The following is a 27,528-nucleotide window of genomic DNA, read 5'->3' as shown; positions in this document are numbered from 1 at the left end:
AGGAGAATTTTGTTTTGGGTTTTTTTTTTTTTTAAGATTTTATTTATTTATCAGAGAGAAAGGGGGAGCGGCAGGCAGAGCAGGCAAGGTAGAAGCAGGCTGCAGGCTGAGCAAAGAGCCCAATGCGAGGCTCTATCCCAGGACCCTGGGATCATGACCTGAGCTAAAGGCAGATGCTTAACCGACTGAGCCACCCAAACATCCCTAGAGAAGAATTTTGATTACCATTTCTTCATTCTTAATTTCTAGTATATTTCTCACATGATTCTTTTCTCGGTTGGATCTCAGTGTATCTCTGAATTAATGTTTTCAAGATTCTTTTGTTCTCTTTAGTTACACTGTAGCACATTTGACATAATAGATCTGAAAAGAATTTATCAAAAATGAGTAATAAAGTAGGTAACAGTTATGGAGCACATAGGTTTTTTTTGGCCTAAATGGGTTAAAACTTTTAATTTGGAATGTCAGCATACATTTATATTCAATAAAAATCAGAGCAGTAGTAAATAATGTACATAAATATTATGGTTCTATGTGTATAGATGCTTCAAAATAATTATCAAATATTTAAGGCTTCTTATTATAAGGCAGAACAGGAAACTTTCGGATTGCATTGTTTTCCCAGGCATTTAATGAAAATGCCTTGATAATGCACCTTCTTTTATTTGTAAGTTCACTAGCTTCCATTTTGTTCAAATTCCTTTTCTTGTTTAGAAGCCCAAATAAAATTAAAGGCATCACACTTACACATAACTGAGTGAAAGTTTTCCTGACTGTTTTACTTTTCTGTTACAGGTGTAAGAATGGGCCGAGACAGGCAGTTACTTTAGAATAGTGTCTGGTTTAATGTTTTATCAGGCCCAAGAGTGAAATATTCTGCAACTACTGTAATTTTGTATTGCTACCCTCAAGGCAGAATCCTGCTAAGAATAGTATTTAGGTGTGTGAATTCTGATAAAATAAAATCCTGTCTCCTAAATTAGACTGTATATACAAGAGGTAGAGTTAGGTCAGATGGGATTGTTAACCACCCAGGAGTTCCATCATCTGGTTCCATCCAGGAACTGTGTTTATTGATACAGGTGTTGAGAATTGTTTTAGGAATTGGGGATATAATGGTACATAAAGTACCTGTCCTTGTGGAGCTTATATTTTGGTAAATAAATGAATAATGCTAGATAAGGAAAGGGAAAGGTATATAATTAGATCACTTCATTTGAGATGATATTTGAGCAAAATATTAAAGAATGAATTACCATGCATTGATCTAGGGGAAGAGCATTCCAGACTGAGTGAACAGGAAGTATAAAGGCCTCCAGACTGGAATGAGCTTCAGAAACAGTGAGAAGTAACAGTGTTTGGAGCGGAATGAGTGAGGGGTCAAATGGTAGGAGGTGAGGTATAAAAGGTACACAAGAGCTGGATTATGTGGGGACTGTATCTCTTCTCTCTGTCACTTTCACTCTGTACGGGTAAGAAGTTTTTCAATGGTTTGATTTACACTGACAGATAAGTCATGTTAAGGAGTTGAATTTTGTTCTAAGTCTGATAAAACTACTAAAATTTTTAATAGGAGCCTGATTTGTGCTCTGATACAAGGTTTATTTTAAATTTAATTTTTTAGCGTTTGACTTAAGACAAAAGCACACAAGTGTCAGAAGTATCTTTATCCAAGCAAAGGAAATGTACCAATTTTTTTTAACCATTCCAACAATTTCTAAGTGTACAGTATCATATTTTTCAACTATGTGCATGTTGTGGAACAGATCCCCAGAACCCCCTGTATGAATTAAAGCTTTTAAAAAATGACTCAGGCTGCTCTTGGTGATGAGGCCGAAGGAGTTTGAGAATGGAAGCATGGAAACTAGTTAAGAGGCTTCTGTCATGGTTTGTGGAAAGCTTGCACTGGTGTGGTGCTGGTGGCCAGATGCTCTAGCATTATTTTGAAGGTGGCACCAAACAGGACTTCTGATAGAGTTGATATTAGATGTGAAGGTATGGAAGAAATCAAGGGTGACCTTTAGAATTTTCATCTGAACAACTAGATGATAGTAGTTATAGAGCAAAAAAATTAGCATTTATTAGTGTTAAAGTTGAGATGTCCATAAATCTAAGTGGGGGAGTCAAGTCAGCAGTTTAATATGTGACTTAAATTCATGAAAGAGATTTGTGCTAAAGATAAAAATTTTGGAGTCATTGCCATATAAATGGGGTTTAAAGTCATAAGATAGTCTGAATTCACTGAGGAGGAGGAAAGGGGAAGACTGGAAAGTGGCCCCTGGAGGTATTCTAACATTCACAGTTTGGAGAAAAGACATAAGCCCTTGCCATGGGTGTTACTAGCAGAGTGTGGTATCCTGGTAGCCGGGTAAAGAGTGTGTTTCACATCCTGTTGGGAAGTGCAAATGAGGACAAGGAGTTGATTATTGAATTTGATAGTATTTGGCAAGAGTAGTTCCAATTCAGTGATAGAGACACAAAAAAAAATCTTTCTAGAATTAATCACAAAGAGAACTGGAGATAAGAAGGTGAAGGCAAAAATGACAGTCAATCTGCTAAAGAATTTTTGCTCTAAAAATCGTGTGTACATATGCCCCAGCTTGCTCAAGAAGTTCTGGTTTATGGCCATGATCCCAGCATGATCCCAGCATTACGTCCATTTCTACAGTCAAAAATGTAGGAGAGGATGTGGCATTACTGAACCTGTAAGTGTTATTCTAATGAATTAACAATATAGTTGTTATGCTGTAGACTTTAAATTCTGACTAAAAGGACAAAGCAACTGTGCCCCACTTAGTCATTTTTGTTGTGTATTTCCCATGCCTAAACATGGTTTACTCATTGTACTGTTTCAAGTGTTTATTTTTAGTGCAACTGTCCTAGGAAGTCTATAGGTTAATAAAGATTATGCTTACTTTTTCTTTAGTAAACTTCTCTAGTGTAACACAACACAGAGACACAGAGGAGTACATAAATCGGAAGCATTAGCAACTTGATGAGTTTCCACGGAGTGAGTGCACTCATTGAACAGCATACAGCTCATTAAGCACTACATGGCCAGCACCCAGGGACCTCCCTCATGACACCTTCTAGATACTAATTCCCTTCCAAGGACAACCACTTTTATTACTTCTTTTCGTTGTTTACTATTTAATTTGAAATAACTGTAGACACAAAACATTGCAGAAGTAACACAGAGCTTCCTAGGAGCCCTTCACCCAGCTGCTTTTGATGGTAACATCTTACCCAAAACCAGGAAATTGATATTAGTATAACACTATCAACTAGATTTCTCCAGTTTTTACATACAGACATGCATGTGTACATGCAGCTCTATGTCATTGTGTCTTATCTGAACATTTGTATAACCATCACCAAGGTCAAGATACGCACTTCCTCTGTCACCCCACAAAAAGACTCTTTCCTGCTACTCCTTGATATCTGAGCAGCTGTTCCCCCAACTCTGTTCTTTCCTTACCCTGGCAGTCGATAATCAGTTATTCACCTCTGCAGTTTTCCAAACAACATCATAAAGTGACTAATATTCTGAGATTGCCTTTTAAAATAAATTCAGCATAAATATTTTGAGATCATTCCAGGTTGTTGCATGCAGGAGTCAACAGTATGGTCTTTTTATAGCTTAGTAGTATCTCCCTTTTCTGGATGTACCTCAGGTTTGTTTTTTTTTTTTAAATGTATTCATCCATTGAAGGACATTTGAAATATTTCTAGTTTTGAGCTAAACCCAATAAAACCACTAACATATGCATTCAAGTTTTTGTGTGGACATAGTTTTCATTTCTCTAGTATAAATGCCATGGACTTGTGATTGCTGGTTATATGGGAAAGTTTTAGATTCAAAGTTAAAATCAAAAGTTAAATTTTTTAAAAGAAACTACCAAGCTGTTCCCAGAGACACTCTTTGACTTTGCATTCCCATTAGCAGTGTATGAAAGATCCGGTTTTTCTGTATACTAACCAGCATTTGATATTGCCAGTGGTTTTTAGTCCTACTTATCAGTGTATAGAAGTATCTCTTTGGGTATTCATCTGCCCTTTCCAAGTAGCTGATGATGTTAAATATATTTTTGTCCCTTATTTACCATAGGTCTATCCTGTCTGATGGGGTGTTCAAGTCTTTTAACCATTTTTTAATTGGAGTGTTTGTTTTCTTACTGCTGTGTTGAGAGAGTTCCTTTTTTGTTCTGGATACAAGTCCTTTGTTGGATTTGTCCTCTGCAAATATTTTATCCCAGTCTGTGTCTGTTTTGTTTTGTTTTGTTTTGTTTTTTTCTTAACAGAATATTCTGACTTCTAACACCATAAATATAGTTTTGCTCACTTTGAACTTTATATAAGTAAAATCTTACAGTGTATATTCTTCTGAGTCTAGCTTCTTTGACTCAACATCATGTTTGGGTGATTCATTTTGTTGTTATGTGTAACAATAGTTTATACTCGTGCAGGGTAGTGTTTCATTGTGTACGTTTGTAACAGTTGATCAGATTTACTTTTATGTACATTTGACTTATTCTGATTTAGAGCTATCATCTAATAATGCTTTCATGAATATTCTTGAACAAGTTATTTTGATTTTTGTTGGGTGACTTAGGGGCAGAATTTCTGTCATGTAGTATGCAAAAGTTCAACTTTAATAAATAATGACAAATAGTTTACCAGAGTGGTTATATCAGTTTATGCTCCTGCCAACAGTGTATGAGACTTTCAGTTACTTCACATCCTTGCCATCATTGGTATTGCCTTTCTTCTTTATTTTAGTTGTTCTGGTGGGTATGTATATTGTAATATATATTTTTTATTGTGGTAAAATATATGTAACACAAAATTTATCCTCTCAACTATTTCTCAATGTACAATTTAGTGTATTAGTATTATTTAACTCCATTAACATTATTTAATATAGTGGCGTTTGCATTTCTAATACTCTTAATGTGAGGTAGGTAGTTTTCTACAAAATGATTTTGAGATCATTAGGTGCCCTCTAATTCTGCTGTTAAACAGGTGACTCCACTATAATTAAAGTGTTTAAAATGCAAATGTAAAATTAGAGTTATGCCTTTTTACAATCCTGTCCATATATTGGAAATAATGGGTCTTCATAGGCAGTTGGAAGTGTTACCATCTGCATTACACTCAGATCTGATCTCTCCTTTGCCAGAATAATGACTGTATTAAAATGGAAACCAGTAGTTCATTTAGGTAATTGATAATTCTTTATAGAGGAGGGACTTGTTACATCAGCTGTGAGCCTAAGTGAAACAAAAATTCTCATGTCATTTTTTTTTTTTATGAAAATGCGGAACATGGTGTGATTTTCTTTCTAAAACCATATCTACTCCAGGATTACAATGAAGGGTGGATTTCAGAGATCCAGACTCACAGTTCTTGACATACCTCTTTAGCCTCCTCAACTAGAGACTTCAGGGGCAGGAGGATAAACTTTGGAGGATTTAGAGGTGGTATTACAATGTGGAAGAGCAATTTACTTTACAGCACATGTTATAGGTAACTTTCCTGGCCTTATATTGAACAAGACCATAAATTTCTACTACCTGTGAGAGAGTCTGTGACTTAGTTTCTTCTTTTGTGAGCTTAGTTAGATAAATGAAGTCGAAAACGTCAATTTCTTCCCTTAGAGGTATTTTCTTTTCTTTTTGCTATTTTTTTTTAAGATTTTATTTATTTATTTGAGAAAGAGAGACAGTGAGAGAGAGAGCATGAGCGAGGAGGTCAGAGGGAAAAGCAGACTCCCCATGGAGCTGGGAGCCCGATGCGGGACTCGATCCCGGGACTATGGGATCACGACCTGAGCCTAAGGCAGTCGTGATCTGGGATCACGACCTGAGCCACCCAGGTGTCCCTCTTTTTTGTTTTTAATGACCTGTATTTCCACTTAAAAAAGTTTATGTCAAATTAGATTCATCTTTTGTAAAATCTTAATTGAAGGATAAAAGAGAGGGAGAAATGCCAGAAGTTGGTAGATCATAGTATCTATATGCCATGTATAAAGTATTCAATTTATGTTTTTACCGTTTTAAGTATACAGTATTGTTGCAAAGAATATTTTTAAAGTAGCAGCTCACTTTATTTTATATCTGAAATTTAATAACAATTCTTGTTCTCTAGAAATAGGACTTATCCAAAATGGCAGGCAACTCAAAAATCATTTGTACTTAATTTAAGAATGCAGTTGTAGCTATCTGTGACAATATGGATGCATCTGATGTTTTCTGCTATTCTTCTGAGAATAAAGTTATGAAAATAATAGTAAGGACTGACCCAGTCCAGGAAAAGCTAAAAAGCTATTTCATTCTGTTCCTCCAGACCATAACTTCATCCGCCCAAGTCTTGTCTGTAAATGCATGAGCTAGAACTTAAAAAATATATAAAAACATAAAAAAACCCATAAAAACATAAATGTTAAAAAGCCTAAAAACCTAAGCATTATGGGACAACAAAGTCACTGTATTGAAAACCTGAAATCAAACCATTTGAATTTTATTTAATATATATTAGCCAATCAAATTTGAACTTGTTGAGCAATTTTTTTCTCAGTCACTTCTCTCATTGACTGATTTTTTTCTCACTCTTTCTTCTGAACTCCCTTAGCACCTATTCTTTGTTTTATTTTTTGCACATGTTCACTGTAATAGTATATGAAAAACTGAGAAAGGAAAGCTCATTTGACTTCAAATTGGTTCCCATTCTGAGATAATTATTACCGTTTTGTTCACCATCCTGTTGTACTTCTCTTTTCCTATATGTACACACATAAATATGTGTAATTTAAAAGAAATAAATTATATGAACAAATTCTGAACAATCTTTTTTTTTTAACTTTCTTAATCTCTTCCTATCAAGTACCTACTATAAATGACTTGGTATATAGCTTTCTATACTTTCTCCATAAATATTTAGAGAGAAGTTACAACTATAGTAGTGGTCTTTTGTCATTATTTCACAAAACTGAGATCATAAATTACTTAAACTGCATCTAGTTTTCTGCTTGCTTTTCATACTTACCATGTTACTCCCTCATTCCCTTTCAAGGTTTTATAATATTCTTAGAGTGTGAGATCATCCCATATTTTGTTCAGCTGTTGCATTGCTGATGGACATTCACTTATAATTTTTGCTACTCCTACATGTTATCTTTGTAATATATCCTTTTGTGTCATCATCCCCACAGTGGAATTGCTGAACAAAAGTACATGTTACCTGGTATTACTAGATATCTCTTCAGAAATACTCTTGGGGCACATGGGTGGCTCAGTGGGTTAAAGCCTCTGCCTTCAGCTCAGGTCATGATTCCAGGGTCCTGGGATCGAGCCCCACTTTGGGCTCTCTGCTCAGCAGGGAGCTGCTTCCTCCTCTCTCTCTCTGCCTGCCTCTCTGCCTATTTATGATCTCTGTCAAAGAAATAAATAAAATCTTAAAAAAAAGAAAGAACACTGTTAACCATTTTTATTTGCACTGGTATTATTTACCCTTAGAAGTTGTGACCACAGTGTAATTTGCATGTCTGATGATTTACAGTGCTGCCGCACTGCAGCATTTGATTTGCATTTTCCTTTCTACAGACACAGCACAAGAACATTCTACTCATCTTCATCACTTTCATTTGTTGCTCTGTGCATAGCCTCTTTGTAGCCCTCATCCATTTTTCTATTAAATTTTTTTAATATTTTTGTTACCTGCTTGAATGATGATTCATTTTCAAATGGCTTTACCACATCTCTGTTTGGAATGGTGTTCCCTATAATTTTCACTAACCAGAATTTATTATATTTAGGTAGTTTGCATATATATATATATATATATATGACTTAGAGGTTTTATTAGCAAAGACTCCTGAATATTATCAAATTCTGTTTTATTATTTATACATATGATTCTTTTCCCCCTCTAATCTTGTGTTTCAGAATGTCAAATTTTCTGAAATTTTCTTGAAATGTTTGAAGTTTTTTATTTTGAAAATTGGAATTTTCTTGCATTCATAGAACTACTTGATCACAGCATGTAATTCTTTCGGCCTATTCCCAGATTCTGTTTGTACTAGTTTATAGTAGTTTTGTAATTTTCCCCCACTTAATATCTTTATCAGGTATTAATTTTTAAGGTTTTTCTGATTTCACAAAATGAACCATTATATCCTTGAGTCTGGAATAGTTTAAAATTGAAAATATTTGTTCTTTTTAAAGTTTAGATCAAAATAAGGTGGAAGATTTTTTTACACTGGGGTCTTTTGAAATCGTTGATCTTTATTAAAGTTCACAGATTCTTCTCAGGTAATTGCTCTGGTTATGATTTTTACTTCTGAGGTTAAATTTCTATTTTATGTTTTGCTAGGAAACTTTTATTTTTCTTTAGGTTTTCAAATTTTTATATTATCACCAATTATATGTTGCTTAAGCACATGTCCATTCTTACTTTGTTTCCTAGTAACAGCTCCTGTGTTTTTGGCACAGTGTTGTCTGGAACAAAAGACTCCAGCTGCTAGCCAGACCTATGGTTCATATTATGGTGGGACAAGTCTTTTAGATTTGGGGGCAAGCTGCTGAACTCAGAAGTGGCGGCTGGACTTGGAGCAGCTACCCTATGTTCAAAACGACTTGTGCACACATCCACACACCAAGACAGGGGAGCAGGATAGAGGTTGTAGATAACATTGTGCTACTATAGCCACACTGGCCTACCTTCTTTGGTACTTCTGTTTTCTTTTTTCCCTTTATAGAAAATAATAAGCTTCCATTTTCTTAAAAATATATTATTTTGGGGTTTCCTTTGATGTGCAATTGAATCTAGTCCTGACTAACACAATAGCCACAAATTTGCATTTAGTACAAGAACATCCCTTGATGCTTACATCTATTCAGTTTCTGAATTTGGATTGTGTTCATATAGAGTTCATATAGGAAGTTCATATAGCAACGGTACCATGCTATTGGAATCTGCTTTTTTCTGAGTTTCTGATAGAGATTTATTAGAAAATTTATCCCTATTGATTTTTTTCCTCCATTCAGATAATGAAGGTTTAAAGAAATAATTGTTTTCCTTCCATATCTGTGGAATAGTCCTTTCTTAAATTGCCTGTTTATTTTCTTTCATTCCTTCATTAATCTCCAAGGGGGTTTATCAGTTTTAGCAGTCTTCTGAAAGAATTAGCACTTAGATGGGTTTGTTATGTCTACACTATTTTTTCTGTTTTCCTTTTGATTAATTTCTTCTTTTATCTTTGTTCCTCTTTTTGGTTCATTATTATTTTTTAATTGTTCTTTGTTCCCTAATTTCTTAAATTTAGGACTAAGTTTACTAGGTTTTTTTTTTTTTAATGAGTAACTAGATTTATGGCCATTAATTTTCTTGTAATTACAGTTTTAACTCTGACCCATAGCTTCCTGTTTTCATTTGCTATCCATGTAATTTTCAGTAAGAGGTTTGACTTCTTCTCTGCTCCATGGAGAGCGTCCCAGTTATTTGAGTACTTTAACAATCCTTTTTTATTTTTAATTTTGTTGCAATATGAACAGAGAATATGTGCTTTATGTTTTATATATTTATGTTTTGTATATTTGTTCAAATTGTGTGGACATATAGCCAAATATGTGGTCATTTTGTATTTGTTTTGGGGGCATAAAAAATTGGAATTGTTTTTTTTTTAACTCAAGGGATTTAAGAACAAATGGAGGGATGTGTGTGTGTGTGTGTGTGTGCAAGCACTTACATATCCATATACATAAAATACACACATGATTGCAATATTCCGTTCACCTGTATCTTTAGTAGATCTGGCCAATTCTGAGAGAGATTATGGAAAACTTAATTTAAAAAGAAACATTTTTTTTATTAAGCCTTGAATCTCTAATATTTTATATTTTATGGTTAACTTCTACCTTATTTGAATATACAGTTTTATATATCTGTTTTATCTTCATAAATTGTGGCTTATAATGTTGTATAACTCTTTTTTTTTTAAAGATTTTATTTATTTATTTGACAGAGAGAGATCACAAGTAGACGGAGAGGCAGGGAGAGAGAGAGAGAGGGAAGCAGGCTCCCTGTCCGGCAGAGAGCCCAATGCGGAACTCGATCCCAGTACCCTGAGATCATGACCCGAGCCGAAGGCAGCTGCCCAACCCACTGAGCCACACAGGCGCCCCTGTTATATAACTCTTATATTTCCTATGCTAACATTGAAATCTTCTATCTTTTTATTTAAATATTTTATTTAAGAGAGAGAGCAAGATAGAGCACAAAAAGGGGGAGGAGCAGAGGGAGAGATGCAGACTCTCCACTGAACAAGAAGCCGGATGCAGGACTTCATCCCAGGTCCCTGGGACTATGACCTGAGCCAAAGGCAGACACTTAATCAACTGCACCACCCAAACACCCTCTGCTATCTTTTTTTTTTTTTAAGGATTTTATTTATTTATTTGACAGAGATCACAAGTAGGCAGAAAGGCAGGCAGAGAGAGAGAAGGGGGGGGAAGCGGGCTCCCTGCTGAGCAGAGAGCCCAATGTGGGACTCAATCCCAGGACCCTGAGGCTCAACCCACTGAGCCACCCAGGTGCCCTGCTATCTTTTTTATTTATGATTTCCTTATATTCCTTATTCATCTCTTAGTTTTCATAATATTTGTTTGTTTTGTTTTAGGGGGAACTTTTTTGGTTTTTTTAATGGAGAGAGCATGTACATGAGCTGAGAGGGAGGGGCAGAGAGAGAGGGAAAGAGAATCTTAGGCAGGCTCCACACTCAGCATGGAACCCACTGCAAGGCTTGATCTCAAGACCCTAAGATCAAGACCTGAGCTGATCTCAGGTCTAACTCTCTCAAATGCTTAACAGATGAGAGTCAGATGCTTAACAGACTGAACTACCCAAGCTCCCCAAGAATACTTGTTTTGAATAACATAATACATTTATTTTTTAAGGCAAAACTGACAGTCTGTTTTTTAGCAAAAGTAGTCACCTATTTCAAAATCTTAACCTATTTTTTCAAAATCTTATGATTATTGATTTTTCATGTTTTCTCTATGTTAACCTTAGTTGTTAATTTTATCAGGTTACCATTTATAGCTTTCTTCTTACTATTTCTTGAGTTTTCCTTTATTTTACATTCCAGTAATAGTTATCTTTCCCTTTTTGTCAGTTGCCATTTCATTGTCCTGCCACCCCTTAAAAACAAAATACCCACAATTGCTCCCATTAAAATAGTTTGTTCCTCTGCCATTCCCCATATTTAAGAATGGTTTTATTTTAGTGTTCTACCTTGTCCCAAGTAACATTTAGAACACTGTTATTTCTCTGTTTCTCTGAGCTCCTACATTTTACTGAGAGAGTTAAGTATTTTTAATTCTACATTATTCCTGGCAGTGTGTTTCTTCCATTTCAAGAATCTATTATAGTTTCTTTATCAATATCTCATTAGCTTGAATCATATTTAATGTATTATAACAAAGCTCTTTTTTATTGATTCTTTTTAATAACATATAATAATTATTTGCCCCAGGGATACAGGTCTGAATCGTCAGGCTTACACATTTTACAGCACTCATCATATCACATACCCTTCCCATTGTCCATAACTCAACCACCCTCTCCATACCTCACCTCTCCCAGCAACCTTCAGTTTGTTTTATGATATTAAGAGTCTCTAATGGTTTGTCTCCCTCCTGATACCATCTTGTTTCATTTTTTCCTTCCCTACCCCCCAAACCCCCCATTTTGCCTCTCAAATTCCTCCTATCAGAGAGATCATAATTGTCTTTCTCTGTTTGACTTATTTCACTCAGCATAATACCCTGTAGTTCCATCCATGTCATTGCAAATGTCAAGATTTCATTTGTTTTGATGGCTTCACAGTATTCTATTGTACATATATACCACATATTCTTTAGGCATTCATCTGTTAATGGACATCTAGGTTCTTTCTTTTATATATAGTTTATTTATTGTTTATAGCAGCAATGTCCACAACAGACAAACTGCTTTGTTAAAGATTAGTTGACCATAGAGGTGAGGGTCTATTTCTGGGCTGTTCTGTTCCATTGATCTATGTGTCTGTTTTTGTGCCAGTACCTTACTGTCTTGATGATTACAGTTTTGTTATAGAGCTTGAAGTCTGGAATTGTGATGCTACCAACTTTCGCTTTCTTTTTCAACATTCTGTATAAATTTTAGGATTATTTGTTCCATTTCTTTGAAAAAAATTGATGGTATTTTGATAAGGATTGCATTAAATATGTAGATTGCTCCAGGTAGTATAGACATTTTCACAATATTTGTTCTTTCCATCCAGGAGCATGGAACATTTTTCCATTTCTTTGTATCTTTCTCAATTTCTTTCATGAGTACTTTATAGTTTTCTGAGTACAGATTCTTTGCATCTTTGGTTAGGTTTATTCCTAGGTATTTTATGGTTTTGGGTGTAGTTGTAAAGGGAATCAACTCCTTAATTTCTCTTTCTTTTGTTTTACTGTTGGTGTATAGCAATGCAACTGATTTGTGTACATTGATTTTATATCCTGACACTTTACTGAATTCCTGTATGAGTTCTAGCAGTTTTGGAGTGGAGTCTTTTGGGTTTTCCACATTAAGTATCATATCATCTGTAAAGAGTGAGAGTTTGACTTCTTCTTTGCCAATTCGGATGCCTTTTATTTCTTTCTATTGTCTGATTGCTGAGGCTAGGACTTCTAGTACTATGTTGAATAGCAGTGGTGATAATGGACATCCCTGCTGTGTTCCTGAACTTAGGGGAAAAATCTATCAGTTTTTCCCCATTCAGAATGATATTTGCTGTAGGTTTTGCATAGATGGCTTTGATGATATTGAGGTATGTACCTTCTATCCCTACACTGTGAAGAGTTTTGATCAAGAAAGGCTGCTGTACTTTGTCAAATGCCTTTTCAGCATCTATTGAGAGTATCATATGATTTTTGTTCTTTCTTTTATTAATGCATTGTATCACATTGATTGATTTGTGGATGTTGAACCAACCTTGCAGCGCTGGAATAAATCCCACTTGGTTGTGGTGAATAATCATTTTACTGTCCTTTTAAATAATTGTTTTAATGTAGGTGGGATTCTTTTAGCTAGTATTTTGATGAGAATTTCCCCATCTGTGCTCATCAAGCATATTGGTCTGTAATTCTCCTTTTTGATGGGGTCTTAGTCTGGTTTTGGGATCAAGGTAATGTTGGCCTCATGAAATGAGTTTGACAGTTTTCCTTCCATTTCTATTGTTTGGAACAATTTCAGGAGAATAAGAATTAATTTTTCTTTAAATGTTTGGTAGAATTCCCCTGGGAAGCTGCCTGGCCCTGGGCTTGTTGGGAGATTTCTGATGACTGCTTCAATCTCCTTACTGGTTATGGTCTGTTCAGGTTTTCTGTTTCTTGCTGGTTCAGTTTTGATAGTTTATAAGTCTCTAGGAATGTATCCATATCTTCCACATGTTCAAATTTGGTAGTGTATAGTTGCTCATAATATGTTTTTATAATTGTTTGTATTTCACAAAGTTCTTTTTTTAATTAATTGTTTCCTTTTTCAGTTTTATTAAGATATAGTAGACATACAGCACTGTGGAAGTTCAAGGTGTACATATTCTGTGAAACGATTACCACAGTAAGTTTAGTTAACCTTCATCATCTCATAAATACAAAAAAAAAAGGAAGAAAAGTATTTGTTAAATCTATTTTTGAATAGACTTTATTATATAGAGCAGTTTTAGGTTCATTGCAAAATTGAGCAGAAAGTACAGCTTCCCATATATCCCTTGCCCTCACACATTTATAAACTTTCCCATTATCAGCATCACCTCTCACAGTGGTACATTTGTTGAAACTACTGAACCTGCATTGACACGTCATTAACACCTAGACCCCAACTTTAGGGTTTATCCCTGGTGTTTGTATATTCTATGGATTTGGAAAAATGTATAATGACATGTGTCTGTCATTTATATACTTCTATCTTGGGTTCATAAATATTTATAAATGTTATGTTTTCTTGTTGAATTGATCCCTGATTATATGATGATCTTTTTATGTCTCATTACATTTTGGTTTAAAGTCTGTTGTCTGCATAAACAAAGCTGCCCTAACTTTCTTTTGATTTTCATTTGTGTAGAGTATCTTTTCCCATCCCTTCACTTTCATTCTGTGTGTGTCCTTACTTCTGAATCAAGTCTCTTATAGACAACAGTATAGTTGGGTCTTGTGTTTTTTGGTTTGGTTTTGTTTTTTGTTTTTTGTTTTGTAAATCTGTTCAGCCCCTCTGTATCTTTTGATAGGAGAATATAGTCCACTTTAAAGTTATTGATTAGTATGAATTCACTGTTGACATTTTGTTCATTGTTTTCTGGCTGTTTTTTAGTTCCTTTGTTCCTTTGTTTTACTCCCTTCCTTTGTGATATGCTTAGATTTCTTTCTTGTTATCTTTTATATATCTACTACAGGTTTTTTCTTTGTGGGTACCATGAGACTTAAATAAAATCTTAGAAAAGTTTATTGTAAGCTGATAACAACTTAACTTCAAATGCATACTAAAGCCCTACATTATTATACTCCCCCACCAACATTTTATATTTCTAATGTCCTAATTTGCATTTATTTACTTTGTATATCCATTAATAGGATATTGTAGTTATAGCTGTCCCTTAGCCTTTATACTAGATTTACAAGTGATTCACCCACCACCATTAAAACATTTGAGAATTAAGAATTTTTTTGAGAATTATGAATTTAACTGTATATTAACTTTGCTGGTAAGATTTATGTTTTTCTCTTTTTTTTTTTTTTCTTGTTACTATTTAGAAGCCTTTTCTTTCACCTTAAGGAAGTCTCTTGAACATTTCTTACAGGGCCATTCTTGTGGTTATGTATTCGTTAGGCTTTCCTTGTCTGGAAAATTGTTCTTCTCTCCTTCAATACTAAAGGACAGTTTTGCCAGGTAGACTGTTCTTGAATGCCAATTTTTTTTTTTTCAGCACTTTGATTATATTGTGCCATCTTCTTCTGGCCTGTAAAGTTTCTGCTGCAAAATCTGCTGACAGTCTTATGGGGGTTCATTTGTACATAAAAAGTTGATTTTCCCTTGTTGCTTTTAAGATTCTCTCTTTAACTTTTGACAGTTTAATTATGTGTTACAGTGTAGGTCTCTTTGGAATCATCTTCTCTGAAATTTGTGCATGTCATGGATTTGGATGTCTTATTTCCCCAGGTTAGAGAATTTTTTAACCATTATTTCTTCAAATAAGCTTCTGCTCCCTTTGCCTTTCTCTTCTACTGAGACCCTTATTGGTCCACTTGATGGTGTCCCATAAGTCCTCTTTTACTCTTTTTCATCCTTTTTCTTTTTACCCATTGTATTGAACAAATTTTACTACCTTGTATTCAAGTTCACGAATCCTTTCTTCCATTTCATTTTGACTGCTGGTAATTCTATTAAAATATTTCAGTTCAGTTATTGTTTTCTTCAACTCTGATTTCTCTCTTGTACTTTTTAGTATTTTCTATCTCTTTGTTGAAAGTCTCAGTTTGTTCATGCATTGTTTTCCTGACCTTGATGAACAGCTTTATGACTGTTAAAGTGAACTCTTTATCAGGTTAATCATTTATCTCTATTTCCTTAAGATCAGTTTCTAGAGTTTTCTTCTTGTGTTCCAAACATTATCTTCTTTTTCTTATTTTCCTTGACTCTTTTGATTTCTGAGCATTAGAAAAAGGAGCCACCTTTCCCAGTCTTGATGGAATAGCCTTAACAAGATATGAATTTTGTCATTCAGCCTGGCGCTACATCTTGGTTGTGTATCATACCTTTTTGGTTCCCTAATCTGCCTTCTTTGTTCTTAGTAGCTCCTAGTAGTTGTGCCATTAACTTGTTTTGATATATTTTATTTTTTCACCCAGTGTGTAGGAGTCCTTCAGCTAGTTTCTAGATTTCCTTCAGAGGGACTTGCTCCATGTGTAGCTATAGATTCTGTGTGTTCATAGAAGAAACTGAATTCAGGAGTGCCCTGTGCTGCTATTTTTCACTAGAACTCCCTGTATATGATCTTTGGTGAGGTATCTGTTAAGGTCTTTGACCCATTTTTTAATCAGATTGTTTGTTTTCTTACTTTTGAGTTTTTGTTATTGTTGTTGTTTGGTTGGGTTTTTTTTGTTTTGTTTTTTGAGTTTTTTTTTTTTAAGGATTTTATTTATTTATTTGACAGAGAGAGAGAGAGAGCACAAGTAGGCAAAGCGGCAGGGCTGGGGGACAGGCTCCCTGCTGTCCCTGTTTGGCTCTATCTAGGACCCTGAGATCATGACCTGAGCCAAAGGCAGAGATTTAACCCACAGAGCCACCCAGGAGCCTCTTACTGTTGAGTTTTAGGAGTTCTTTGTATATTTTGTATAATAGTCCTTTATGTTATGTTTATAGTTATGTTTTTTGCTAGTATTTTCTCCTACTCTGTGACTTGTCTTTAAATTTTAATTGTCTTTCACTGGGCAGAAATTTTTAATTTCAGTGAAGTTTAGCTTATCATTTCTTTAATGTATCATGCCTTTGTTGTTACATCTAAAAAGTTATTGCCAATCCCAGTGTTTTCTAGATTTTCTCCTATGTTATCTTTATAATTTACATTAATGTCTAAGATCCATTGAGTTGGGATGCCTGGGTGGCTCAGTTGGTTAAGCAGCTGCCTTCAGCTCAGGGCATGATCCCAGCATCCTGGGATCGAGTCCCACATCAGCTCCTTGCTCGGCAGGGAGCCTGCTTCTCTCTCTGCCTCTGCCTGCCATTCTGTCTGCCTGTGCTCGCTCGCGCTCTCTCTCTCTCTCTGACAAATAAATAAATAAAATCTTTAAAAAAAAAGAAAGATCCATTTTGAGTTAATTTTTGAAAGGTGTAAGATCTGTGTATAAATTCACTCTCATTTTTGAGAAGACTGTCTTTGTCCCATTTTATTACCTTTGCTATATATTTTGTGACCTTCACTATTATATTTGTCAAATATCAGATGAGTATATTTTGAGTCATTTTTTTTATTTCTCTATTCTCTTTTGTTGATCTATGTATTCTTTTGCCAGTACTACACTATCTTGATTACTGAAGATTTATAGTAGGCCATGAGGTCAGACAATGTCAGTTCTGACATTCTTTCTCAATATTGTATTGATATATTCAGGGTCTTTTTCCATATTAACTTAGGAATTGGTTTGTTTGATATCCACAAAATAACTTTCTGGGATTTTGGTTGGAATTACATTGAGATTATAAGTGAAGTTGGAAGAACTAAAATCTTGATAATAATAATTCTTCCTAATCATGAACATGGAATATTTCTCCATTTGTTTGGTTCTCACATGGTTTTGTTCATCAGAGTTTTGTGGGTTTTCTCATATAGAAATTGTACATACTTTGTTAGCTTTATACTTGAGGGTTTTATTTTGGGGGGTGATAAAGTAAGTGGTATTGTGTTTTTAATTTCATATTTCGCTCATTCATTGTTGGTCTATAGAAAAGCAACTGACTTTATATATTAATCTTGTATCTTAAATCTTTGCTATCATTGGTTTTTAATGTCAGGAGACTTTTTGTTGATTCTTTAGGATTTTCTACATAGGTGATTATTTCATCTGTGAACAATAATTGTTTTATGTCTTCCTTCCTGATATTTATCCCCTTTCTTTTTCCTGTCTTATTGCATTAGCAGGATTTCCAATAGGATCTTGACAAGCAGTGGTAAGAGGTTACATCTGGGCCTTGTTCCTGATTTTGAAGAGAAATCTTTTAGTTTCTCACCATTAAGTGTGCTGTTAGCTGTGTGTATTTTGTAGATATTTTTATCAGGTGGTGGAGTCTACTTTTGTTTCTCATTTACTGACATTTTTGGGGGTCATGAATGAGTGTTAGATTTTGGCAAATCCTTGTTTCATCTATTTTTTCTTTTTCTATCTACTGAAATGATCATATGATTTTTTTTTTCCTTTGTCAATGTGTGGATTACATTATTTGGTGTTTTGGGTTTTGTGGGTTTTTTTTTTTTTTAGTGTAATTTCTTTATTTCAATTTTTTATTTAAGTTCCAGATAGTTAACATACAGTGCAATATGAGTTTCAGGAGTAGAATTCATTACTTACATACAACACCCATTGCTCATCACAGTAAATGCCTTCCTCATACCCATCACCCATCTAACCCGTCCCTCTGCCCCCCTCCTCCAGCAACCCTCATTCTGCTCTCTATAGTTAAGAGACTGTTTAAGGCTTGCCTCTCTCTTCTCCCCACCATGTTCATCCGTTTGTTTTTTAAATTATGAATCAGTCTAACGAATTTTTATATGAAATATGTATCCCTAACTTGACAGATATTTTTCTAACGACCTGGACTGTCACATTCAAATTTAGAATTATCTGACTACATAGAGTTTCATAGTGGATAGTTGTGGCACCCTGCAGTGTAGCCCCTCTCTTTTGAACTCTGGCTCCGTGTTGCAGGTCTCTTATACATATATAGGGTTACCTCAGCCCTCACATTCAGCCATAAGCTTAGAGATGCACATAGTCACAGAACGATCTGACCTTAAGAAGACATACCTTGGGAAGAGCCCTGGCATGTCTTGGAAGTAGTCAGTGTGAATTGAATAGAAAATTGTAAGGTTCTAGGGTGTGGAACACAGGGTGTGTGTATATTTGTCTGCCTGGATTCTACTCTTCATGGAATTCATCTTAACTCAGCTAATGAAAATCCTCATTCTTTTTTTCTTGATTAGTCTCTTGTTGCTCCTCCATTAATCACCCAGATTATTGTCTAAGGATTCCCTCTTGCTTGTTTCTCTTGAGTTTGGAGTTTCCCAGGGATCATTCCTACCTTCTGAAAAGTCCTCTCTTTCTTCTGTTTTGATTTTGTTTTTTTCTCAACCAATCTTCCATCTCATTTTGTTGAATTTTTATGTCTTGGAAATTTCTCAAAGTTTTGGCCCTCTGATGCCATTCTTTTTTTTTTTTCCAGTGTTGTTTTTGATGTATTCTTCCTCCCCCCATATACATTTTTTTTTTAAAGATTTTATTTATTTATTTGACAGAGAGAGATCACAAGTAGGTAGAGAGGCAGGCAGAGAGAGAGAGAGGAGGAAGCAGGCTCCCTGCCAAGCAGAGAGCCCGATGCGGGACTCGATCCCGGGACGCGAGATCATGACCTGAGCCGAAGGCAGCGGCTTAACCCACTGAGCCACCCAGGTGCCCCCCCCCATATACATTTTTAAAATTTCATGAAGTTGTATGCAAAAGGAAAATTTGAAACATGCATATTTTTATTATAATCTGTCTTTTTTTTACATTTCTGTCCTTTGTGGTTTTTGGTATTAGTATATTTGATGACATAAATGATTTTTTTAAGTATCTTCCATACCACCACTGTATTTGGCCCTGCAGAAATCCGGAGTTCATTTATTTATTCTCTGAACATTTCTTACATCATAACCATAAGCAAAATTCTACTCTAGGTATCAGATAGGCTGATTTCTACCTTATGAGAAAGGTTATAGTTTTGTTTTTTTTTTTTAATTTTCAGACAGAGATCACAAGTAGGCAGAGAGGCAGGCAGAGAGAGAGGAGGGAAGCAGGCTCCCTGCTGAGCAGAGAGCCCGATATGGGGCTCGATCCCAGGACCCTGGGATCATGACCCGAGGCGAAGGCAGAGGCTTTAACCCACTGAGCCACCCAGGCGAGAAAGGTTATAGTTTATTAAGGTTATAGATAAATTCTGAAATGAATATACCGCTAATGAAGATGTAATGCTGTATGAGATATTACAGTGGTTCCATAAGAGAAAAATTTGTTTTTCCTCAAAGAATCAAGGAAAGCCCCATGAAGAAAATAATTTTTATCTGGGCAAGGAAGAGATCTCTAATCTCATCGATTATAACTCATTTTGCAGTTACATAATGGAAGGTAAACATAGAAGAACAGTTTGAGAAAAACAGTTTATTTTGAGGGGAATATAGCATACATGAAGAGGAACAAAAGGTCATAAAAATTTAATAATGCTAGACCACATTAATAGAAATTAAGAGTCTTGTAAACTTTTAAGCTTATTTTGCACTTGCTATTCTAGATGATAACCTAATACAAGTACATGTAATAGTTTGGGGCAGAGACAGTATAGCTGGGGGCCCTGCTAGGAAACTGGGCATCTTGACTCTCCCTGGGCTTATCGGTAAGTTGGACAGTTATCGGACATAGAGTAGAAGGGGTAGCATATGTAATGGGGAGCAAACACTTTATTCTGAGCTGATTATGAATAATAAGAAGACATTTATATTACTAGGATGTAGCTTAATCATTTTGATTAAAGGAACTGATAATTTAAAATGTTGGTTTAAGGTTTTATTGTTATTGTTCTTCGTTTAAGTTTTTTAAATGTTAGGCCACGTATGCTAAATATAACCCTATTTTAACTATTACGGAAGTGCAGAAGCATTTTGATACTATAGAGTTTTTGACTTTGCTCACCCACATAAGTTAGGAAGAGTCTGTTTGTATGACAGAAAACATCTGAATCACTGCCCAAGTTATTTTTCCCTTCTTGCAGCATATTCTTTATATCAGACAGAATAACAGTAAGGACATCTCCATCTGGTAACCATTACCTGTAGCTTGTATGTGTCTTCTGGAAGTTAACTTTTAATGTTAAACAAAGGAAGCTGATCAAAACCAGCTGTAAAACCTTTGCATAGTTCATATTTTATACAGTCAGCATTAGGTTACCATTCACATAACTGCATGTCTGAAGTTAAAAAAAAATAAGGTAAATATTTTCCTTTTATTAAAATTAATGTAATCCTGATTTTATAGTTAACACAACTTTAAATGTTTCCCTGTTTGGCAGGAAAATTTAATGCAATTGGCATAACTATGTATGTATTTTACACACCTTGGAGAAATAATGGCTCATTTATTGACTGTATGTGCCACAATTAATATATTTTGGATGCAGTCAAAATAAAAACAGTAGGTTGAAATATAATTTTCTAATTTAAAGTTATGGGGTTAGTAAATGTAGAAACTTGCCAGCTAAACATGTAACAGACCATTAACTATGTTATATGAACTAATTCTATAGAAATTGAAAATTACTCTAGTAATACTCTCTTTGACACATGGCATTTGTTATAATCCTTGGTACATGCAAACATAGTAATTTTAGATCATTATTATTTATGATAAGAAATGACTCAGTTTTAAATCAGGAAGACTTTTTTTTTCTTTCCTTAATTGAATTTAGAAGAAGTATGAAATTTGGAAGAATCAGAACATTCTGGGCAGTGTTTTGCATACTGTTGGTACATTGTATATGTGAAATCATGATAGTTTCTTCTGTCTGGAACTTGCCATTGTTACATAAATAACAATTTTGAAGTCACAAAGAAACATGTGAATTCATAAGAGCACATACTTTTGAACGATCTGTAACAACAATATCGAGGATTTGCTATCATGAGATGGAATTTCATAATGAGAAATTGTACCAGATAATGTAATGATTCAGGCATAACAATCTGGAAGACAGTCAGCATTTCTCTCCCAAAGAAATATTTTGAAATTCGGTGGTTGTTTTGCAAGTGATTAACACTGTTGGTTGGAAATGTTCTAGATTAGAGAAGCCTGATTGTTGCTCACAAATACCATGTAGGCGAAAGAGCCAAGGACAGTTCTGACCCTCCAAGTATAGCAAAACATCAATGTAACCGTGTCTGGTATTAGTGCCCACTGTTATACAGGTGCTTTTCTTAGGCTTAACTACAAGCTTTAGGAAGGTATTCAAAAATATACAAGCACATACAAGGAAATTTGTTGATAACAAATGTTAATAATTTTTCAAATACCATAATTATAGTTTTTATTTCTGCAAACAGTGGCATATTCTGTTTTTAAAAAGATAAGCGATAACTTTATTTGCCAAAAAAGCACTGAATTATATTGTTGTCTGGGAATTGACAAGTTATCATTCCTTGGGAGGGAAATTAAAGTGTGTGTTTTATTTTAATTGTAATATTTGTACTGGAACATATAAGTCAATTTAAGCTATATTAATTTTTAACAGAAAAACAAATGACTTAGAGTGCCAGCACATGCTAAGTATATGTATGTTTATTAAATTACTCGTTGTACAAAGAGAGCTTAATTCGATAAGTTTAATACTTCTTCTACACCCAATATGTATATGTAAATATACATAGTCATGTATACAAAGGTAGCATAAGAAGTGCACAGATTTCAGTTGCTCAGTTCAGGGAGCTTTGACAATTCTGCACTCCCAGGTGACCACCACCCCAAAGAATGATATTTCCATTCCTTTAGAAAATTCCAGTCACAACCTCCCCCACGGCTCCCCAAGTGATTTCTCTCACCATAGATTAGCTTGTCTGTTCTTGGATTTCATATAAATGGAATCATATAGAGTGTACTCTTTTGTGTCCAGTTTCCTTGGGTTTGTTAATCTTTTTATTTTGTGCACTTCTAAACATGTGTGGTACTATCTCCCGGGAATTTTTATTTCTATTTAATTAAACATGAATAATAATCAGCACCTCTTTTTTTTTTTTAAGATTTTATTTATTTTATTTGACAGAGATCACAAGTAGGCAGAGAGGCAGACAGAGAGATAGAGAGAGGAAGAAGCAGGCTCGCCACTGAGCAGAGAGCCCGATATGGGGCTCGATCCCAGCACCCTGGGATCATGACCTGAGCTGGAGGCAGAGGCTTTAACCCACTGAGCCACCCAGGTGCCCCTAATCAGCACCTCTTAATGTGTTTATTATCCAGTTATATATCTCACTTTGTAATGTACCTGTTCAATGTTTTGCCTATTTTTACTGGGTTGTTTGTCCAGTAAATCTTTGTGTACGCCAAGATCATAAAGATTCTCTTATAGGTTTCTTTCTGGTATTTCTATCGTTATGGATTTTGTCCTCAAGTCTGTGATCCACATTGAATTAATTTGTATGTATGAATTGAGATAAATATTGGAGCTTATTTTCTCTATTCAGTTGATATAACATTTGTTACTCATGTTTCAGCCTTGTTTTTGGGTCTGGATAAAGGACCTTGTGACTTTAAATAATTGGGACAGTTCATCTACTTTTCTCTTCTCTTAGCTCCTTTGGACTTATTGCAGTTTGTCCACTAGAGAATTCACAAAACTCTATCTACCATAGCTTTTCAACAAATTGGTATCATCATGCATTCTGGTTTTCTGTTCTCTTCCATAGGTATGCTCACAGATGAATTACTTCTATTTGTCAAAGTGGAGTAACCCTTGTGAATTTGTATCCAACCTCTATCTTACACCCTTCCTCAGTATCTTACCTCATCTATTTTTCCTGGTCTTCCCAAAGCTAAAAGTAAAGACGTGAGCCCCAGTACTTCATAAAACAAGCCGTAAGATGTTAAGTATTTTTTAAAAAAGCTGTTTGGCTGAGTGTTCAGAATGTGATGCCCCTACAATGTTATATGTGTGGAAGTGCAATGTAGGGGCTGAAGTCCAGTGCCTCTCCCATGTAAGATTTCTTAGGGTTCTTTGTTCATCTTAGGACCACATTTTAATGACCTGATCAGTGAAGTCATGAAAACATTAATTTGTAGTTTTTCAGATTAAATAATCCTTTTTATTTAGTAGATACACTTATAAACTTATAAACTGGAAGTCCCATTTACTAATTTGGTTTTTGGATTATAAGTTGACTTTTATTTTCATTATCCTTTTTAATATTTTCCAAGGTTCCCATGGTAGACATATATGCATTGCTTTTATAACCAGGAAAGAAAGAGGAGCCACTAAAGATGCCCCAAAGTAGAATACATTTTCTAAACTCTTGGCAAAGCCTAATTAATTAACATCACAAATTTAGATATCAGGGTGTTTTGGTTAAGGAATTTTCAAGCTCGTATAAATAGAAGATGGGAAAATTGAGTTTCTAGAATGTTTTCAGGTTGGTGTCTTTAGTTAAATTGTTTGGGTTATATAGATCTGTATATTTAATACTGCTTGTGGACTAACCACATATCTTCTGTATAATTAATGAAGACTGTCTGCTAAAATATCAGCCAAAATGTTGTGTATGAGTATAGGTACAAGACAAAAAACAGACTATATGGGGAAAAGTAGCACCTTTTAGGTTTGTGTTTTGGGTAAATAGTAGAGAGCATCAAGAAATTTTAGAAGTGACAGGGAAACAAATGATACCATTGTTTTATGGAATCTAACATGATTTTTTGGAACTTTTTAACTTTCTGATATTTGAATGTGTTGTGACATAGCTGTCATTCCCTGAGTTCTTCTGGTAATATAGAGAGAGAGTCAGTATCCTCAGAGTTTGAAAATGCTTGTCCATGTCTCAGATTAAAACCCAGGAGCTGATTGTGGAGCAGCAGTAAGAACATGGAGAAACAGGAATAATACTGATGACTTCAAGTCAAGAAATTCAGAAGGGTCAAAATTCCAATTCAGTTGTTCTCAAACTATTTGAAGTAAAGGTCCAGTTTTGAGTTTTTGCTTTGTTAGAACTCCACCACTTTTATGAAATACAATTTAAAACATCATAGCATTATCAAAATGTCATAAAAATTTCTAAACACTCTATTATCTTTTCTTATCTTGTTGACTGACAACAGTTTGTGGTCTGGCACACATTTTGAGCACCGCTGATAAGAAAGCATTTTATCAGTTTAATTGGCAGGTATTGCGGGTTTTTTTAGTGCTAAAATAATGGTATTGATGGTATTGGAGGTTTGATGAAGTACTTGTTGTATATTGCTTAATTTCTCTAAAAGCAGAGTTTCTGGAGTCAGACGGCCAGTTAACTTTGGGTGCAAGTCCCATATCCTTTGCAATCCTCAGTCTCCTCCTTTTAAAATGGAGATAATATTAGTTTCTACCTCATAGCATTGTTCTGATGACTGTGAAAATGCACAGAAGTTGCTTGTCATGACATAATAATAGGAGTGTCATATATGTTAAAGCATATTGTCATTCTCACCCAGACTCTTTATCCTAGGAACTCAATGACAAGCCACTGTAGAGAGGTGATTAGCATGGCAGGTCTGGTTGGGGAAGGATTACCTCTCCTTCAGGGCTGGCTGTTAAGGACCAATAAACTCAGATTTAACAAAGGGAATACCTGTGTGTTTCTTTTGGTAAGTCTGGGTATCAGGTATCTGTCAGGTTGAAGGAGGGATTCTCCATGGGTCAAAGTTGGTCTTTAGTAAGCAGTTGATAAAAAGTCAAGATCTACCTTCCCAGGGAAAGGGATCCAATAAAAGCTAAGTTGGAACATGAGGACTCAAATTCGAAGAGACTGACAGGACTCTAGCCCCTGAAGAAAACTGGAGCGCAAGCTGATAACTGGGAGAGATGCCCAGTCGGAAGGTATGGTGTACATGTTGGAGTTCTGGGAAACCTCTGTCTTGGTTGACACGTAAACATTTAAGAACCTCCTGTGCACCTTGGACATCAGACTAAAACTGCAGACTCTTCTTTTACCCTTTCTGGCTGCTGCCTCATTCTTATTGGCTGCACGCCTAGGAAGGACTGAGTTTGCCCCTTAATCATCTTTCATGGATAAAGGCAGCAAAGCAAAGACGGAAAATAATGAAGAGTGATTTGATTGGGTTGGTTCCTCACCTGTGACTTTTGCAGCTTTCTAAAAATGTTTCTGAGAAATGATTTTAAAATATAGATTTGATCTTCTTTACGTTTTCCTAGGAAATCCTTGATTCACCATCTTAAGGAATGAATAAAAATTTGGGTTTCCCAGATGTCTCTTAACCATGGCCTCATTGTTCCTATCTCTCAACAAACTTGAAACTCCTGCCAAACAGGAACTTGCCTGAAATTGAGATACATATATTTCTACTACTGTATCCATTTTTTTTCATGTTACGTTTGCTAAAGGGGAGACAGAGACAAAATACTGAGAAACTTCTTCTTTGGTCTAGGGCTTATTATTCTTTATCATATTTATTTTCATTTAAGGAGAATGAGATATTGATTATGATGGGACTAAATGGCAGAAGACTTACAAGGAATAGGAATTTGGTTTGTGTCTTAGATGTTTGTTGCTTATATATCTGCTTTATTTCCTGTGATTTCATTGGTGGTTTAAAACCCAGTGATTCAAAGAAATGGAACAAATAATGCTAAAATTTATATGGAACCAGAAAAGACCTTGAATAGCCAAAGGGATATTGAAAAAGAAAGCCAACGTTGGTGGCATCACAATTCCGGACTTCAAGCTCTATTACAAAGCTGTCATCAACCAGACAGCATGGTACTGGCACAAAAACAGACACATAGATCAATGGAACAGAATAGAGAGCCCAGAAATAGACCCTCAACTCTATGGTCAACTAATCTTCGACAAAGCAGGAAAGAATGTCCAGTGGAAAAAAGACAGCCTCTTCAATAAATGGTGCTGGGAAAATTGGACAGCCACATGCAGAAGAATGAAATTGGACCATTTCCTTACACCACACACAAAAATAGACTCAAAATGGATGAAGGACCTCAATGTGCGAAAGGAATCCATCAAAATCCTTGAGGAGAACACAGGCAGCAACCTCTTCGACCTCAGCCGCAGCAACATCTTCCTAGGAACAACGCCAAAGGCAAGGGAAGCAAGGGCAAAAATGAACTATTGGGATTTCATCAAGATCAAAAGCTTTTGCACAGCAAAGGAAACAGTTAACAAAATCAAAAGACAACTGACAGAATGGGAGAAGATATTTGCAAACGACATATCAGATAAAGGACTAGTGTCCAGAATCTATAAAGAACTTAGCAAACTCAACACCCAAAGAACAAATAACCCAATCAAGAAATGGGAAGAGGACATGAACAGACATTTCTGCAAAGAAGACATCCAGATGGCCAACAGACACATGAAAAAGTGCTCCATATCACTCGGCATCAGGGAAATACAAATCAAAACCACAATGAGATATCACCTCACACCAGTCAGAATGGCTAAAATCAACAAGTCAGGAAATGACAGATGCTGGCGAGGATGCGGAGAAAGGGGAACCCTCCTACACTGTTGGTGGGAATGCAAGCTGGTGCAGCCACTCTGGAAAACAGCATGGAGATTCCTCAAAATGTTGAAAGTAGAACTGCCCTATGACCCAGCAATTGCACTACTGGGTATTTACCCTAAAGATACAAACGTAGTGATCCAAAGGGGCACGTGCACCCGAATGTTTATAGCAGCAATGTCCACAATAGCCAAACTATGGAAAGAATCTAGATGTCCATCAACAGACGAATGGATCAAGAAGATGTGGTATATATACACAATGGAATACTATGCAGCCATCAAAAGAAATGAAATCTTGCCATTTGTGACAACATGGATGGAACTAGAGCGTATCATGCTTAGCGAAATAAGTCAAGCAGAGAAAGACAACTATCATATGATCTCCCTGATATGAGGAAGTGGTGATGCAACATGGGGGCTTAAGTGGG

General features: G+C 35.4%; 1 protein-coding gene across 6 annotated transcripts in view; it reads left to right on the top strand.

Moving 5' to 3' along the window:
- The window catches only part of SUPT3H (SPT3 homolog, SAGA and STAGA complex component), a 560,284-nt gene that overhangs the window by 292,814 nt on the left and 239,942 nt on the right, over positions 1 to 27,528 (top strand). The gene's annotated exons all lie outside the window — the stretch shown is intronic.

Source organism: Mustela putorius, unplaced genomic scaffold, assembly GCF_011764305.1.
Source record: "Mustela putorius furo isolate JIRA1106 unplaced genomic scaffold, ASM1176430v1.1 tig00003983_pilon_pilon_pilon, whole genome shotgun sequence".
Lineage (NCBI taxonomy): Eukaryota > Metazoa > Chordata > Mammalia > Carnivora > Mustelidae > Mustela > Mustela putorius.
This window is presented reverse-complemented; position numbering and strand designations above follow the sequence as displayed.